The sequence below is a fragment of the Lynx canadensis genome, chromosome A2 (assembly GCF_007474595.2).
Source record: "Lynx canadensis isolate LIC74 chromosome A2, mLynCan4.pri.v2, whole genome shotgun sequence".
In the NCBI taxonomy this organism is placed as follows: domain Eukaryota; kingdom Metazoa; phylum Chordata; class Mammalia; order Carnivora; family Felidae; genus Lynx; species Lynx canadensis.
The window spans coordinates 136,638,495-136,644,475 of NC_044304.2; the positions used below are offsets into that span (position 1 = coordinate 136,638,495).

Genomic DNA, 5,981 nt, shown 5'->3' on the forward strand with positions numbered 1-5,981 from the left:
ACCCTTGCATTGTTCAAGGGTTAACTGTAGTTATACTTTGAATCATTTTATGCTCTGGGCAACAAAACCTTAAAAACACATTTAATTTTTAAAAAGATCTTTCCGAATTTGAGGGTTATCAATACTATCTGTTTCAAGAGCTTTAATTTTATTAGTTTCAACTTCATTTGAAAATAACAAATAATATTAACGATGTCAAAGGGAAGTGATCTTTGGATATTTACTTTAATAAACAGGTATTTAAAAAATCTGTAACAAGCATTCCAAATGTAAATTGCTATTGAAGTAGAATTTAAGGGTGAAAAGACATAGTTTATATTCTTAAATAATTTACATGGTCATTTATACTTTTCATAGCTTTATGTATATTTAGAATTTAATAATTGTTTGTTGTTTTATCCATATTACCTCATGTTATCCTTGAACAGCTTTTTAGGTAGGCTTAAATTTTTTTTTTCATTGTATAAGGAAGGAAACCATTTGTGAAGAGGTAAAATAGCCCCCAAATCACATAAAACAGAATATTGAAACTGGGTGTATCTAGAAAGTGTGGTCTATTCACTAGAAGTGTTGGCATCGCTTTGTTAGAAATGCAAGTCCATACTTCAAATCTATTGATTCAGAATTTGTATTTTAACAAAATATCCATGTGATTCTTTTGCACATTGAAGTTTGAGAGATACTGGTTAAATATCTTGTCACACTTTATTTGTTTTAAAATGTAGATTTTATTATTATTCAGATATGGTGAGGCCAGCAGATCATGAGATCATTGCCATTGAAAAGTTTGTTACTCACAGTTCCCAAGAATAGGAATTATACCAGGGCATATAGGAAACCACATGGGGAAGCACCAGCATTAGTCAGGAGGCACAGGGAATGAGGGGGAAATGTGGGCAAGAACCGTTATTGTGGTTTCCCTGGGAAAAGTAAGGCAAGGCAAGATAAGCAGAGTTAGGATTGGCTAGTTTAAATAATTTCACTGTGCTCCCAGTATAGAGACTGTCTCTAGTTTTCTGGTACTCGGCCCTGGGGTGAATAGATCAGAAGAATAGTGGTTTAGAGTGTAACAACCCTATGACGGAGGTATGAGTATGGGCTCTGGATTGTTTATTTTGCATATAAAAGCAATGTTCAATGGTGAACTTTTACCATTTCTAGGAATTAACTTAGTCCTGGGAGGGGCAGTCTCTCTAGGGTCAGTAAGGCCCCAAGATGTGAAAGCATCAGAGAAACAGAAAATAAAAAGGGATGATTAATATATTATCACCTAGAGTAAAACTCCATCATAATGTAATAAGCAGTGTCCACAAAGCTTCATTATGTAAAATATGGAGATGCAGTTATTGCAAGGTTAATGAAAAGACTGAGTGAGCCTGTCCAACTATCCCCTGGAATTTCCAAGGGTCTGGCTAGGTGAATTACATCCATTCAAGTTCTGGCTATCTATGGGCATTGCCTGGAAGCAGCTTTTTATTTCTGGAAGGAAACTGGTCTGATTCCAGTGACTGCCAGGGACTTCCAGGGTCCCAGCAGCAATTTCAGCAGTAACCCATTTCATTGGTCCGATACTGGAATTCGGGCACGGAAAATACTGAAGGCAGAGAACTGTCCTTACCTACCTGCTTTCTCCCCTCCTTGCTTCAAGCCTACCAGTCCATGTTTTTGGGTCATCCCTATTTGGGGATGTGGGAGAAGAATAGAATGTAATTGCTAATCATGTTATATCAGAATTAATGAAGATGGGAAGAACTAGAGACTCACATGGCACCAGCTGAAGAAAAATAGTGATGTTATCCACTTGTTGAGTACCTACTGTTATGCTAGGTACTACACTAATGTTAATGTATTTAGTCTTAACATACAAATATGAAAATTAAGGCTGAAAGAGATTTAGTAATTCAACCAAAATTATTGCATGTTGAAGATTGTCTTAAATATCATGTCCCTCTGACTTAAAAGCCCATGCATTTCCTATAGGCACATCTTTAGTGTCACAAAGTAGGTAACAATGCTTAAACAATTTATGTACTGTAAGAACTTTTCTGTTCTTATTAAGGGAAGTGCTGATCTCTCTGTTTATGGGTTCATTATGATAGCATCAGTAAGAGATAGAAAAATTTCCTGATTCCACCGAAATGGCTAGGGTTTAACTTGTTTAGGTCAGCTTACTTTGCTATTATCATATTCAAATCTAAATTATTTATCAAATTTGGAATGTTTCCAGGGATGCCTTTGCTTGGCTTAACTGGGTTGATAAATTTATGATATAATTTAGAAATAACATTTAACTCAAGACAAAAGGAATTTCTATGGAGATGTATAAATATGGGAGAGAGGAGCTATGTGTAGTGGTAAACTATTACTTTAAATTTTTATCACTTTTACTGAGATATAATTTACAGATAAAATTAAACAACTTCAAGTATATGATTTAATTTTGGCAAATATATACTATCATATATGTTTGTCATATATATATATATATATATATATATATATATATATATATTAGTCGTATTGGCTTAAGCCAACATTTATCTTCTGTAAGAGAATCATATATGTTTCTGTGTAGGTAATATGTTGATCAAGATTGTTGTATTCCTTATAACTTGCACGTTTCCTGTATTTTTAGCATATTATTGTTACTCATAAACTTTTAGAACAACTCTGTACAATGCCAATTGAAATTTCTCATAAAAGGGTTGTATAGCAGATAAAATGCATTATTATGGAAAAAAGACTAATAGATTACAACCACATTATAATAATTTTTCAAGAAGGGATAAAACATCATTAAATGAGACATTATGAATATCTTACTAAAACAGCATATAGATATAACAGATTAATGTAAATTGTTCTCAGATTTTAACTTACATCAGAATTACCACAAAGGCTTATGAAAACAGATTGGTGGGTCCTATCCCCATAGTTTTTCATTCAGCAATTTATAGGTGGGGTTGCTGTTGCTGGTCTTAGGACCATACCTTGAGAGCCAGTCCATTAGATATGTTTCTTTTTGAGCCATTTAGCAATGTGTCAAAAATCTATTTCTAATGTCTATATAAAAAACTTTTTATTAATATATGTTGTCATTTTAAGATTGGAATGAGTAATTACGTGTTTAAAATAATGACAGAAAATAGGTGAATAAAATATTGTAAAAGAAAAAAAAGTCCCCAAAGAGTACATAATCATATTTCAGAATAGTCATTCCATTAAAAAATTTCTCAATAAAAATGTTTCAGTTCCAGAAACACAAGCAATAACATCTAAAGGCAATTCAGAATATTGTATGACTAGGCATTGCTTATACAACTCTTCTGAAGGAAACTCTTCTCTTCCTTTAAGAAGTCCTGAGGATATATTTTATTTACTTTGATTTTATTCTCCCTGTCTCAGAATATTCACATTTATACATTTTAATGTGTTTTTCTGTCAATTTTATGAAAAATATATCTCATTATATAATTTTCGAACTTTTAACTTTCTTTAGAAGATTATATACTAGATTAATTGGCATAGAACCTCATGTCTTTCATTTTATTCAAGTATGCTTGAAATAGATGTTTCTATTTTTTTTTTAATTTTTTTTTCAATGTTTATTTATTTTTGGGACAGAGAGAGACAGAGCATGAACGGGGGAGGGGCAGAGTGAGAGGGAGACACAGAATCGGAAACAGGCTCCAGGCTCCGAGCCATCAGCCCGGAGCCTGACGCGGGGCTCGAACTCCCGGACCGCGAGATCGTGACCTGGCTGAAGTCGGACGCTTAACCGACTGAGCCACCCAGGCGCCCCGAAATAGATGTTTCTAAATAGATAATTGAAGAAGAAATTAATTTTCCTTTTGGGGGTATTTTTCACAACCAGAAATTAATAAAAGCTAGGGTTCAATTTTAATTACGTGGAAATTATTTGGAATGAAATCTATAAAGTGATGCCAAAAGCATTGCTATAAAAGAGTGACTTTCTCATTTAAGAACCTGCTATTATCTTTCATTTCCTATGAGATCATACTCTTTAATCCAGTCATACTCAACTCTTCTCTGAAGCTATCCTACTGCACTTTCACTATTCAGCAACATTCTAGCCATGATGGTTTATAAATTCAAATAAATCATCCCTTATCTCTGAACTTCAAGTGTGTCTCTGCTTTCCTCTCACACGTCAAATGTTTTCTCTTCCCCTTCTTCACTTAGAAGTAATTTGCTGGTTACTGAAGGATTATTTACAGTTCCAAATGCTCCATAAAGCCTGCCTTTATAATTTCCAACAACATATTTCTCATCTTGTTAACTTTTCATAGAGATTGTTTTATTTAAAATATATTTGGAATCCGATTACATTGACTGTTATAGATCTTTGATTTGCTTAAAAAAATCTTTATTACTTAATATGCATACATATTGCCCTCAACAAGAGTATTAATTTTTCAAAGTCAGGTATTATGTCATATGCGGTCTTTGTGTTTTCTGTAGTTCTTAGCCATTGCCAAAGTTTGTAGTCATCTAACAGATGAACTAGAATCATCTGGCTGGGGAAAAAAATACAATTCCTTAAAATGAAAGTACTTTGTTGAAAGGGAATTAAAAAAAATACTTAGTGATATGAAATGTGAGTGATACGACAAAGAGGAAAGAATCTTTGGAAGTCAGAGGTTTTAAAGAGCTTGTAAAGTTTTTTTTTTTTTTTTAATTTTTTTTTTCAACGTTTATTTTATTTTTGGGACAGAGAGACAGAGCATGAACGGCGGGAGGGGCAGAGAGAGAGGGAGACACAGAATCAGAAACAGGCTCCAGGCTCTGAGCCATCAGCCCAGAGCCTGACGCGGGGCTCGAACTCCCGGACCGCGAGATCGTGACCTGGCTGGAGTCGGACGCTTAACCGACTGCGCCACCCAGGCGCCCCAAGAGCTTGTAAAGTTTTTAAAAGTGGGTTATATTTCAACTCCTGAAATTATTTCCATGTAGTTCTCTCTGTGGGGAGGAGTATTTATTAGTGCTCTCTCAAGATCTGCCTTGTTCCTACAATTATATGCTTTAGACCGATTGCAGAATTGCTATTATCTCTGTTAAAAAAATTTCAGTAAATGGAATATAAAATGGTCAAGATAACTTTTTGTGTATTAAATTTTATCTCTACAATTACCATACAGTCTGTTTTTAGCATTAAGTACATGATTTGCATAATAACACAAAGGAGCCTGGCAGCAGAGTTTGTCACTTACTGTGACATCAGTCTGCTTTTTATTCTGTAGTACATAATTAACTTAAAATTATTAATTAAAAAAGTAATTATTGCTAATGATAGATGAATGCTTAATAATGAAGACTGTTTTCTGTTTGACTACAACAAAGAGAACACTAGGATCAGAATTATCTTGCAGAGTTTTGTAAGATTTGATGACTTTACTTTTTGCCCTTGAAATTGTTACGGTGCTTTCTAAACTGAGTATTATGATACATCATATTTGGTCAAAATTACTCAGCATTCTTTTTTTCTTAATGTTTATTTTTGAGAAAGAATGAAAAACTGAGTATGAGTGAGTGAGGGGCAAAAAGAGAGGTAGACACAGAATCCCAAGCAGTTTCCAGGCTTTGAGCTGTCAGCACAGAGCCCGATGGGGGGCTCCAACTCACGAACCCCTCGGATCATGACCTGAGCCAAAGTTGGATGCTTAACCTACTGAGCCACCCAAGCACCCCACTCAGCATTATTTTCTGCAAAAAATTTTGATGCTATATTTTGAGGCCAAAGAAAAATGACAGGTGAATAAATAAGTACACCCACACAATTTGATCCCATACACATGAACATATTTGGAGGACTTGTTGCCTGATTTATTATTTGTGGTTAATTGAACTTGAAATGGTTATCACGGCATAACCTGATGTTATTTAGTTTATATTTTGGGACACATTATTATGTCACACTGATGTTCCTTCCTGGCTGGAGTTTGCATGTTGTTTGGCATCAT

At 34.3% G+C, this 5,981-nt stretch overlaps 1 pseudogene; it reads right to left on the reverse strand.

Moving 5' to 3' along the window:
• Positions 1 to 1,976: 1,976 nt before the first annotated feature.
• On the reverse strand, positions 1,977 to 2,090 carry LOC115509528 (annotated as a pseudogene).
• Positions 2,091 to 5,981: the final 3,891 nt, after the last annotated feature.